This window comes from Mesocricetus auratus, unplaced genomic scaffold, assembly GCF_017639785.1.
Source record: "Mesocricetus auratus isolate SY011 unplaced genomic scaffold, BCM_Maur_2.0 Super-Scaffold_100033, whole genome shotgun sequence".
Lineage (NCBI taxonomy): Eukaryota > Metazoa > Chordata > Mammalia > Rodentia > Cricetidae > Mesocricetus > Mesocricetus auratus.
Window position 1 is genome coordinate 10,482,210 of NW_024429213.1, and position 13,028 is coordinate 10,495,237.

Below are 13,028 nucleotides of genomic sequence, written 5' to 3' on the forward strand. Positions count from 1 at the left end.
CTTACTAAGTTTGGACCACTTTTGTTTTACCAGGTTTGATCTGTATCATCTGAGCCCCCACATCTATGTGGGCAGTTATTCACAGCCTTCTATTATTATCTTCTTCATGCCAGTGAGATGTGTAGTGATATGGTATAATTTGATTCTTTAAATATGTGAATCACCATGTTTAACTTCTCTGTCAATATTCCCAGATGTTTATATGTTTTATAAATCAGGAAGAGTTTGAATTTTTTTCTGTTGCTTTTCCAATCTTGTTGGTTTTGTCTTGAGTATCTTCTTGTTTCTGATTGAACTGCTCCTAGTTTATCTTTATGCTAGGTTCTAATGTATAAGCTTAGATTATTAACTTGGAACTTCCTTCCTGCTTGATATAAACTTTTAATACTACAACTTTTCTTGAAGCATTCTTTATTCTTATTCTTGACTAATGATTTTTCATCTGCATTTAGTTTACTACTTTTTATAGTTTTTCTTATGATTTCTTTCTGGACCATTAGATTGTTTATAATTATGTATTTAACATTCATGTGTTTGGATATTTTGTTTTTATCTTTGTTATTGAGTCATGGAACATACTTTGTACAATTCTAAATCTTTCAGATTCGGCTGTTTTTTAAATTAAAAAGTATTTCATGTATGTGGGTGTTTGGTCTACATGCATGTCTATACCCCACTTTCATGTTTTAACTGCTGATCTATCTCTCCAGCCCCATGAATTAGGCAGTTTTTGTTTCATGTCATTTATTCTTTTATTCTTAAGCACAAAAGCATTTAATAACGTACTTTCTCAGCTATTGATTCTTTTATGATTGGATAGTTTTCCCTTGATTTCCAGTGACATTCTTTTTTTCTGAAGTCTAGATATCTTATATTAGTATATACATTTCAGCGTTTCTCTGATTGGTACATATTTTCTATATTACTATTGTCGTTGTTGTCTATTTTCTTCTTAAGACGTGGTCTCACCATATAGCCCATGATGACCTATAACTCAATCTTTAGCCCAGACTGCCTTCAAATTCTTGGAACTCTTCCTGCCTCAGCCTCCCAAGTGCTGATACCATAGCTGACCTATTGTTTTGTTCTTAAAGTAGGTGCATCCAAATAGCTATATCACTATATTACAAGAGGAGAATTTTTGTGTAAAAATCATATACTTTAGTCTATAAACAATGTCCTGGCAATCTGTATTTCATTGATATATTTAGATTATTTTCTTAATTAGTGATATGTTTTGATTTATACATTTCATTATTTTATGTTTGCTCTATTTGTCATCACCATTTATTTAAACCCCACTTCTTTTGACTATTCGGTAATATTTGATTAAGCAATCTGTTGACATATGTCTGTGCAGAATTTTGTTTGGGTGATCTAGGTATTAGAATATACACACTTATCTTTCCAGTATACTTAGAATAAATATTTGGCCAATTCCAATAGAATTTAGTAATTTATTATTACAAAGAGATCTTAACCCTTTCCTATTTGTGTCCAATAAATATTCCCTCGCGAAATGATATAACCTTTCTTTCAATCATTGAACATATTTTTCTAAAATTCAAGAAATGAGGAATAGCCCAATTTGTTTACTGAATAATTTTAATGCATTATGGAGTTCTGCTATGTTGCTGTGAGACTAGTTTGAAACTACTTGGCTAATGTAATCCTTCTACATCAACCTCTTGGATAGCTTGGATTGTAGCCATGTACCACCACATCTAGCATTACTCATGAAATACACATTTCCATCATAGCAAATGTGTGCTGTTTATCACATTGGTGATCCTTCTGTTTGAGGAAATTCTTTTAGTAAAATGTTCCTTCACCTGAGAGCATATTTAATACTTTCAATGAATGTAAGAATTAATTCGCCACCCTGTCTGCACTTGAAAATATTTCTTTTGGTCTCCATAATCTCTCAGTGGAAATCTACAGTCATTAAAATTATTGTTCTTCTATAAATAGTCATTGTTTTCTATTTTTAAAGATAGTTTTTTTTCCTCACCAGTTTGATTAGTGCATTGTGTTAGTTTGACCTCATGTTCTTCAATCTATAACTGACCATTTTCCCAAACTATGTGCAATTTTGGCCAATAGTTTCTCAAATAAATTTTCTTTAACTTCCATCATTTTTTCCTAGAAGAGATTCAGTGGCAAGGGAAGATTAAGTGGCAAGAGAAAAGCTCAAATATTTTCAACATAGAATTCATCTTCCTCTGGGACTTTGAGGTATGATTATTATACGTTTTAGTATTATGTTTTAGCCTCATGAGGTAAAGTTAATTTTTTCAACCTTTTTTCTCTCTGTTTTCTATTGATCCTCTTTCCATTATCTGCATTCTGTTATTGAGCACCTCCACTGAGGGCTTTCTGTTTTTCTTTTTTTAATCTCAGCTATTGTATTTCTTAAATTAGAAAAAAATTCTTTGCAATCAGGTCTCATATAGCCTGGGATGGCTTCAAACTTGCTATGTAGCTAAGGATGTGTTTGAACTTCTGCTTTTCCTGTCTTTACCTCCTGTGTACTAGAATAAGAAGCATGCACCAAAACATCTAGTCTTATAAAGTGCAGGGGAAGCAAACCCATAGCAAGGTAACACTCTAAAAACTGAGCCAGTCTTGTTGTATCTCTTGGTTCTATCATTTACCATTTCTGCATATATATTGAGATACTCACCCAGTATATTCTGTTGTTGTTGAGACACAACCTTCTCATCTATTTTAAGAGTAGCCACCTGTGTTAGTTACTCACTTTTGTATCATTGTAGTTAAAACACCTGCAAGCGAACATCTTAAATAAGGAACGACCAGTTTATTGAGGCAGAGAGCTGCAGAGACATTTCAGTATACCATTACAGGAAAGTCATGGTGACAAGAACAACTTTATCCAGGCTGGTAGGACCATGAGTTGTTAGCTTGTTTGCATGGTGGTAGAAAGGACACAAAACTCTGGCTGAAACCAGAAGTGGGTATAGCATTCAAAGGCAGCCCCTAATGACCTCATTTCTGTGATGTTCTTTTTTTAAATGAAGTTAAGAGCTGGAGTGATGGCACAGTAAGGGGTGTGCACTGCTCTTGCAGAGGACCTGGGTTCAGTTCTAAGCATTTATAAGGGCTGTCTCACAACTGCCTGTAACACCAGTTGCAGGGAATGTGACACCCTCTTTAGGCTTCTTCAGGCACCTCAATCATGAGTACTCACCCACAAACAGACACGTGCATGATAAACATAATTAAAAACAGTAACACTTCTTTAATTAATTAATTGATTGTGTGTGTGAGTGTAGGTGCCCATAGCACTCATGTGAAGGTCAGGAGACAACTCTTGGGAGTTGGTTCTCTCCTGCCATCTTGTGGAATACCAGGCTCAAGTTCAGGTCATTGTCCCTGCAGGCAAGTAGCTCTACTAACTGAGCCATCTTGCTGGCCTGACCTAATTTTATTAGTTAGGCTTCAAAACTACAAGCTGAAGACCAGACACTCAAGCCATGATCTTATGGGAGACAGTTCAGATTCAAGCAATAGCACCACCTTAATTTCTTATGGTATTTTAGTAACAGCTATTTATAATTTTTAGGCTAATAATTATAGTGTCGATGTCATCTCACCATTATATCTCGATAATCTGGATGTTCAGTAGTGTTTATTGTATTGTAGATGTTTTGAATACAATGTTACTAAACTCTGATTATTGTTTATTGCCATAAAGAATGTTTCTATTTTATCTGTGTTCATATGCAATCTCCCTGGTCCTGTTTAGTCTGCAGGTCCTTTGTGAAGGTCTCATTGTCAGTTGTGTCTCCAAGTTTCTGCCATACAGTTCAGTGTTGGGGAAGTCGTATGTCAATAAAGCACTGTTGAGCCAATAGGAATCTAGATAGGTGGGACTAGGAGTCCAGGAGGACTCTGGGAAGGAGAAACACAAGAGAGTCAAGATGTAACGCCATGGGGTAGGAAGCCCGGAAACTTTTCCGGTAAGAGACATACTTAGATTTACAATTATGGGGTAATTACTTAAGTCAGAGCTAGCCAGTAAGAAACAAGCAAGGCCAACAGCTTCATAATTAATATAGCCTCCTGTGTGTTTATTTGAGACTGATGCGGCTGTGCAACCAGGCTGGCAGGAAGTCATTCTCAAAGAAAAAGCCTCTCTTTACAGTTCAGCTCTTTCACACATGTGTACGATTCAGCGGTTGGTGTTGGACTTGTATATTGGTCTGTTTCTTTATTGGTTTATTTTCAAAGACTTTGCTATGCAGTTTCAGATGGTATCCACAGACTCATACATCTGGGATGATCCCAGCAACTCCTAATAACTTCAGACTCTTTTCCATAAACTTAAGATAAGCTCCAACTTTTCAATTCCCTGTGTCTCCCCTTATTCAGTTCTCTAGGTAGACTTAATCAGAACCCACTCTGATTAATCAGTACCTCATTATAGGGAAGTTCCTCTTGAGTAGTATCTGAGTGTCTACCACGTATTTGCTTTATTCTAGACACTTAACATACATTAACTCATGAATGTCTTTTTTAAAAACCTCTTATGAAGATAGAATTATTGGTACCATCCTTTCATTACATGCTGAGAAAGTGAGACTCGGAGTTTAAGCAATTTACCAAAAGGATGCATCTGTTATGATGTGGGCTAGGATTTGAACTCAGGTTCTCTTCATCATTACATTGGTCTGTATTACCATATGATTTCTCTGTATGAGTCCATCTTTATTTTCATATCACTTTGCACCCAATTTCATTAAAATGAATGTACAATAATTATCCTTTTAAATGAGCATCTTCTTTCACTACCTTTAGAGCAACGAGTCTCTAACTCAAATTTAAAGCATTCGTAGAGATGTAGTATTCCAGTTCCCTAAAGTTACCATAACAAATCACCACAAACTAGGTCTATTGTTTAGACAAGTCTTCCTGTATAGTACAGATTGTCTTGGAACTCATTATATAGCCTAGGCTCACTGTGAGCTTGCAGTCCTATTGCCTCAAGCTCCCAAATTCTGGGATCATAGACATGTGCTATCATGTTTACTTAAACTGCATGGCTTAAAGCAATATAAATGTTTTCTGTTGCATTTCTAGAGGCCAAAAGTCTGAAATTAAGGTATCAACAAGAGTGTACTCCACCCTGGAGATTCCTTGGGAAAATTTTCCTTTTACCTTCCAGTTTCCAATGAAGGTGGGAGCCTTTTGCTATATTTCTTAGGAGGTCCTGGCGCAACCAGCCCTGCTACTCACCAACTTTCTCCCCATCCCTTTTCCATAGTCTTCCTCCTTGAATCCAGCAACTCCAGAACAAGATATTTGCTATGAAATACTTGATTCAGCTCTTCTTTGGGCTTACCCAATTATGACATGAGTTCATTTGCCAACAGGGTAGGGCATGATCCCACCAGTTTCCCAGTCGATACTGTTTTGTTTTTTTTCCACTTAGTGTTCAGTGATGGCACCCAGCATCTGACTTTAGCTGTGGATTTCAGAACAGTAAATAGGGGATGAAGAGGAGGCCAGGCCTAAGTGACCAGGCATTGTGGTGTAGAGTAACAGAATAACATTAGTTCACCCCTTAATGCTAGATTCCATTCTCAGCGCTGTCACTTTCTGGTGCTGTCGGCTAAGTTATTACTCACAACTTGCCCTATGAGCCTTCCAGAGATCATACTGTGACCTACTGAAAAACATGCACTTGCTGAATCTATGATTTACTGAACCCTGATCGTAAGCCAAAAAGCTGAGTGGCTAGTCCCTCGTTTTGTTCATGCTACCAGGAGTTTCGAGGGTTTTGCCGTGGTTTGCTTTGTCTTATAGCTCTCTCCCTTTGAGAATGCAGCACACTTGAACGTCATCTTTTTCTTGGATCTGTTAATCAGGGTCTCCCAACCAAACCATGTTCTCAGAGCACATTCCTCTTCAAGGACTTTTCCATTACATTGTCAGTGAGTGAGGACTCTGCGTTTCCCTGAGTCAGGAATCCTTCCTGCTTCCTGAGAGTAGCATGGCTCAGACCCTCAAAGAAGGCACTTCACTGCATTCTTGATGTGTGTGCACACAAGCGGCCCAGTCTGGCAATCCCCCATCATCTCAGAAACAAGCGCTAGAAGCACTGGCCCAGCCCAACATTCGAAAATCACTCCAGATAGCTTTCATCTCCCAGGCCCAGAGGACAAACTCTTTCTCTTTGTGTTCTATTTTGACATTATTCTGGTTCTTTGTTCCCATTTTAGGGCAGTGTGAGGGGCGATGTGTATTAGCTTTTGAGGGATTTAATGAAGCAAGATTTGACAGCATTTCATATCAGGTATCATCTTTTGTGTGCATGGGGAGAAGGGATGAGAAATGTTCCTTTAGCTGGTGCCAGAAGAGAGGGAAGAGAAAAACAAAAAATCTGATAACTGGTTTTTTATCCATTAAAGTCCTGGCCCCTTTCTAAAATGCACTATTCGTCTATATTTCAAATCAGTTGGGAATCATATCTTTCCACAACAGCATTTCCTTACTTCCTGGAAACATATATCACAGGATGTATAATAAATGTTTATGCTAGCTGTAAAGAGGAAAGTAACATTTCATAAAATTTCCCATAGACCCCAAGGTGAATTTAATATAGGAGCCTGAGTGACGAATCCCAAAGCAAGTGAGTTTGGGCTTGAAGCCCATCCTGAACTGACTTCATTATGCTCAGCTGATGTTGGGGGTGGGGAGGAAAGCAAGAACAGAGTGAGCTGAGGTCTCTGCTTGATGAATTGGAATGTGACTCTCACATTAACCCTGCACTTCTCCTGTGTCTCTCCCATACCACACAGGAAGGACTGTTCATGAGCACTTGGTGACTCACTCCTCGCTATGTCACTGAAAGACAGAACAAGAAGAAACACTTGAAAACAGCCAGAGATCAATTTGCAGTGACAGTTTAACTCATACAGAACCAATTCTTCCAGGGACTCTGAGGCTATCAGGAGATGGCCTTGCTTCAATGTGTTGACTGCCATAGGACTACTTTGAAAGACTGAACCCTCTTTTGAGGCTGTTCAAAACAGGAGAGGCCAGCTGCCCAGGATCGTCAAGGCCCAATTCACCCTAGAGCAAAGCACATGGAAGAGGTCCCAAGAGGCCTCTTTGTTTGTAAGTCAGCATATTTAGCATTGGAACCAACTGATTTTCTTTTATTATTTCATTTTTTGAATTCCTGTTGGTATTCTAATGAGAGAGAGAGAGAGAGAAAGGAAGGAAAGAAGAAGGAAGGAAGGAAGGAAGGAAGGAAGGAAGGAAGGAAGGAAAGAAGGAAGATGCATTGGGACGTGGGAAGGATCTGGGAGAAGCTGGGGAAGGGGAACCATAATCAGAATATGTTGTATTAAAAAAAACTATTATCAGTAAAAAAAAGAATTTGTATTCTGTTTGTTTGTTTGATTGTTTGTTTGTTTAGTGTGTGTCCTAGTTTGCTTTTCTAGTTCTGTGATAAACAACAAGACCAAAAGCAGCTTGGAAAGAAACAGGTTTGTTTCATCTTACAGCTCGTGGACCATCGTGAAGGAACTCATACACAGCAGGATTATAGATGCAGGAACTGAAGTAGAGGCCATGGATGAATTGGATGGATGCTATTTACTGGCTTTGCCCCCCCAACCCCCCCCCTGTGGTGTGCTCAGGCTGTTTTCTTATGCAACCTAGGATCACCTACCTGTCCAGGGTTGACACAACCCACAGTGTGCTGGGTCATTCCAATCATTAGTAAAAAAATGGCCCCACAGGCCAGTCTAATGGTGGTATTTCTCAATTGAAATTCTTTTTTTCTCAGATTACCCTAGCTTGTGTCAAGTTGATGAAAATACTGACCAGAATTGTTTTTGTGTGTTCATACATGTGTACCTGTTCCCATGTATGTATGCACACACACACACATATGTCACAGCATGTATACAGAGGTCTGAGGACAACTCGGTGGAGCCAGTTTTCTCCTTCTACCATGTGGGCCTTGCATAGATCAAACTCAGATCATCAGTCTTGGCAGCAGAATTTCTTTACCTGCCGAACCATCTTGCCAGCCCCCTCAACTGCTTTGCTGGAGCCACACTGAGCAAATGAACCAGGAGGTCATTATCGTGCATTTGTTCTACCGATGGTGTTTTATGAGTGGTCAGGGGAAAGACTCTGAGGACAAGATCTGATATGAGTGATTTTCATGTGGCTTGGGACTCTGAATAACCATTGTTGGAAGCCAAATGCCTCTGACTGAGGGAACAGTAAGAGAACCCTGAGTGCAGGTCTGTGAGAAGATAGCCTGCTTGTGCCACTGTGATCTGAACACGTGAGTAAAAGCCTTGGAACTAGGCAGACTGTGGTCAAGAGCTGACGTGTCCTGTGAGTCATTCCTTCCCATTCTGCCAGCCTGGTCCCAGGAAATGCACCCCTTGCATTTCTAGCAGGGCTCAAGCAAGAGCTCCTTGGAATATCATGTCTCTGGCACAAATGCAGTCACAGTGCATGCCAAGAGGATGTTTCCAAGCAAAGCCAACATGCCAGAGCCTCCCCTCTTGTTAGTTGAGAGATAGCTGAGACTGAGTCTGTTAGAATTGTATGCTTTCTCCTCCCCCGGGCTGCTGGTAACTGGTCCAGCCCAAATGGGGCTCAAATTGATCCTGGGGAAGAGAATGAGATCTTTGAATACTTATATCACCCCAGCAACCTGTAAAAGGGCAGTTTTGTGTTTTTGAGGGTCCTTACTTAGGAGGGTTGTAAACTGAATGCTATGTGCTGAGATGGTTCAAGATGCCAGCCATTCACACTGAATGTAACTCCGACGTTTCTCTAAGACAGGAACAGTCACTCTTGTCTTTTACTGTGTCCAGAGCTCTGTAGTTCCCTGCAAAGCCCTCAGGACTAGGTTTTGATCCTAATGGAAAGCTTTTCCCTCCTAACACTTAAAAAAATCCTTCTTCAGCCTTTTCAGAGAATGACTCAATATTTTTCCTTCTCTGGTAAGTTGTACTCTGGGTTTTACACACACACATTCACACACACATAGACACACACTCACTCACTCATGAGTTTAGGGGACCCTGGTTTTTATTCTTTGACAATATCTAGTTCCAGGAATTGAGCAAGAGAAGAAAGCACTGCCTGCAGACCACGGGACCAGGAAAGAAAAACCTCCCACTCTCTCTTGAGCAGGGCTTCTGCGTGCTTTTAAGTAAGGAACCAGCACAGGCCAGCCCCGCCAATCCAATAGCCATTCAATTAAGCAACAGCAATTTCAGGGACTGTTCGTGATCCCTCAGCCAATCCTTAGGCTTGCCTTTTGCTGCTCTGAGAATTGGTGAGGCCTGCAGGGCTGCCTCAGCACAGCTCTGTGCAATCAAGATACACATACAATGCAGAGATACACTCACTTGGTCCGATTGTGCCCACTACAGAGCTAGGGAGTGAAGAAACTTAACCAGTGAATCTAAGGCTAGAAACCAGCAGAGTGCCCAAAAGGTGTATTTGGAAGTGTTAGCAACCTCTATGGTGATTGCCTTTCACACTTAGTTTTGAGAAACACTGTGCTGAAGTAACCTCCTAGGTCTTAGAGTTTCCCAAATATGCCAGGCCATGAAAACTATGCCAAGAACTTCTTAAAACAAGAACAAGGAGGGCCTATTTCTTAATTCATCTGCTACTTTCACAAAATACAACAGAGCAACAAGTTGGTGACTTGGCGTTTATTTTAGTTACATTTCAGGAGGCTGGGAAGTATAAAGGAATGGTGCATGTACCTAACAAGGGCTTTGGCCTGTTTGATTTCATAGGGAAAAGAAAGAAGGAAAGAAAAAAAGAAAGGAAGGAAGGAAGGAAGGAAAGAAGGAAGACCCCAGAAGTGGTCACATGTTAAAAAAAGGAAGCAAGAGCAAGCAGAAGTGGAAAAAAATCACTTCTGTAATAACCTGTGCCTGAGACTACTGACCTAGTCCAGCGAAAATACTGTGTGTGTTATTTCATGGCAATGAAGCCGCCATGACTCAAATAACAACTTAGGCTTCTCATCAGTTTTCAAAATTGTTACACTGGAGAACAAATTTTAACATAAATTTTGGAAGGGACAAACCATATCCAAACCATAGAAACACCCCTCAGCTGGCTAATCACAGTCTATATAGCAGAAATGGAAATGCCCCCCTGGAGAGACCAAGACATATTCTTGCTCCAAATGTGCCGGTTGTAAGAGCTGAGAATCACAACTCCAGGAAATAAGAGTGGGCACACAGGCTCTGGAGACAGATGCAGCTGAGTGTCCATCTTCATCTCGTTGTAGCTGTGGTACCTTGGGGACATTAATTAGCATCTCTGTGTCCCTTTTGCTCTGTCTATAAAAGATCTGCAAGGAGCGATTCTGACTGTAGAGTTCTTGGGAAGACTCATTGAGAAATCATATATTCGCTGTTCAGAATGATGCCTGGAACTTAGTAAGCGCCATGAAATTGTGGACTCTTACTCTCAGGAAGGGTGTGAACAGCCCTGCTTAGATTGGACCATTGACATTAGGTGAGAGGTGAAAGCTGTGTACACAGACCAGAGGAGAAGCCAGGTGCCAGGATGCAAGCCTGCCTAATATAGAGACCACAGCAGGCCTCTGGGCAAGCATCCCCCACACTGTGTTCACAGCCCTGCCAGCCTCCAAGGACCACGTAGAAGGGGGACAAGAAGCTGAATTTCTCAGCAGGAGTCAGACAGATAGACATTACTTCCTAGTGGGGAGGAAAGCTAGATGCTGTCCTTCCCTCACCCCTAGCAACCAGGCTGCCTCCCTTAATAAGAAGCTGCCCTCCCTGGTCCTGATATCTCAATCCTCCCTCCCTCCCCTTGCGCTCTGAGCTGTTGCCTCCACCACCACCACAAGGCTGCAGAACCTCCCTCACTTGCCTGGGAGAGCTGCCAGGAAGAATCGGCACAGCAGCAAGCTCCAATAATGCTAAACAATGGATTAATTACACTCCTTGCCTGTTTATCTGGAGCTCCTGGGGTCACCAGCATGTGTGGTCACAGCAGACAACAACAGGTGTGAGATGTTGGTGACTGCATCAACTACCCACAGCAGCACCCTCTGCGTCTCCCACCCCACTACACACCTTTTCTGAGCTTCTTTCAAGGCAGCAAGTCTGCCCCTCCCCCAGGAGATATGGAAAGCTTTTTGCCAATCTCTCTTTCCCTTGCTTGGGGATTTCATGCTGAGAGGACTGCTTATTTTCCCGACCCTGCTTGGAGAGCAGGGGGCCGGGCAGCTGGGGGTGGGGGCTCCTTCTTTCCAGGCAGGCATCTGGCATGGGGTAACGGCTGGGCTGGCACAATTCTGAGCCCACCTGGCAAGGCTGGGAATAGGCAAGAGCAGCTTTCCGCGTCTACAAGTGCCGGCTTTCGCAAAAGGAGGCCAGCCTCAGAGCACAAACTAATTAGGTCACGTTCTGCTTCCCGCTGCCACGTTACTTTCCACCTCCAGAAAAGCTTCACCATGAGTCTAACTAAGCCCATCAGCCCTTTCAGTCAAATGCAAATGTCTCCAGATAAAAGTCTGGTAGGCTTCTTCTGGCACCGGCAAGCGGTACCAACAGGACTCCATGAGGGACAGGAGCTGCCCAAAGAGAGGGGTAGCTTAGATAAAACTAGCATTGAAAATATGGAGCCACTTTGTGGGGTTTTGGGGGAAGTATATGGTGTGTGCACCAGAACAAGCATACAGAAGCCAGCTTAAGACTTTCTCTATTGTTCCTTAAGAGAGGTCTCTCACAGAACTTTTGGCTTGCTGGCAGGACAGTTCTTGAGACCCAGCTGTCTCCACCTCGCAATACCGAGATGACAGGCATAGTCATGTCCAGCTTTTTGCACGGATGATGACAATTTGAATACAAGCCCTCATGATTCCAGAGCAAGATATCCTCACTGAACCATCTTCTACAGCACGCCCCCCCCACACTCCTGGTTGCTTTGAAGAAGAAAACCAACCCTGGATGGACTCATAGAAGCTGTGCATTGTGAATGATCCCAGGATGTGAGGTTTAGGGCTTTGGGTCTATTTTTGACTTCTACATTAAGGGTCCCGGTGACTTGCTCCACATCGCTTCTACACTCTGAGTCAGTTTCCTCTGCATAAACTGAGCAGGTGGAACTTACCCTGTCCAGACAGGGATTCTGAAAATAATTTCAAGCCAATTTCAAATTGACAAAGAACTCTCTTATCTGGGAGCTCGCTGCTACAACTATAGAAGTGGTTTGTCTTTCTTACCCCTTCCCCCCTAAAAGTAAGCCCTCAAATGCACTGGCATCACCAATGTTCATTTACCTAGGAGGAAAAAAGCAGAAACAGCATCAAAATTCTGCCCACAGTCCTGTAGAAGGCAAGGTTTGCTTTGTAGGATGTCTGGGGAGGTGGCCAAGCTCTGTAGCATTGGAAGCCCAGGGCAAGCCTATGCCTATTGGGTGGAGTCTGAGGTCACATCCCCCACCCTGCTCCTCTGCATGATCTCTTCTCACCTGAGACCTTTGTTTTGCTCCAGTCAACCTTACTATTGGTAGGAAGCAGACAGCAGATTTTCTCGGGTGTTTGCATTTCCGACCTCTTATAGTAGATGCTGTAATGTTCCAGAGACCTTCTTATTTTCTTTCTCTGTCAGCTGCTGAGTCCTTCTCTGGGATCTGCTCTCAGCTTACAGGGGCTTGTTGTCTAAGGTCATGTCTCTTCTATCTGGATGAGAGGCACTACTAAGCCCATTCCCTGGGGGGATTCAGTAGACACCTCTGATCTGGAGTTTCCTGAGGTATAAGCTAAGGACCCTGTCACAGCATTACATTTCAAGCCCTTCCCTCTACTCTATCCCACTGCCCCACCCCAGATGTGGCTTTTGAAGGTGATCCCAACAAATTTCTTGCATGCTAATCTCTGATTCAAATTTTGCTTCACAGGAAACTCAGCCTGAGATACTTCATTTCTTTTGGCTTCATCTTTGGGTGAAGGAGGACGGGGCATGTTTGAGAGCAGC

At 41.9% G+C, this 13,028-nt stretch overlaps 1 long non-coding RNA gene across 1 annotated transcript; it reads left to right on the top strand.

Annotated features, from left to right (window-relative positions):
• Window positions 1–6,236: 6,236 nt before the first annotated feature.
• LOC110342827 lies at window positions 6,237–7,235 on the top strand. The gene is made up of 2 exons (XR_002384989.1): window positions 6,237–6,316; window positions 6,822–7,235. It is a non-coding gene; the product is annotated as an uncharacterized LOC110342827 (long non-coding RNA).
• The last annotated feature ends 5,793 nt before the right edge of the window (window positions 7,236–13,028 follow it).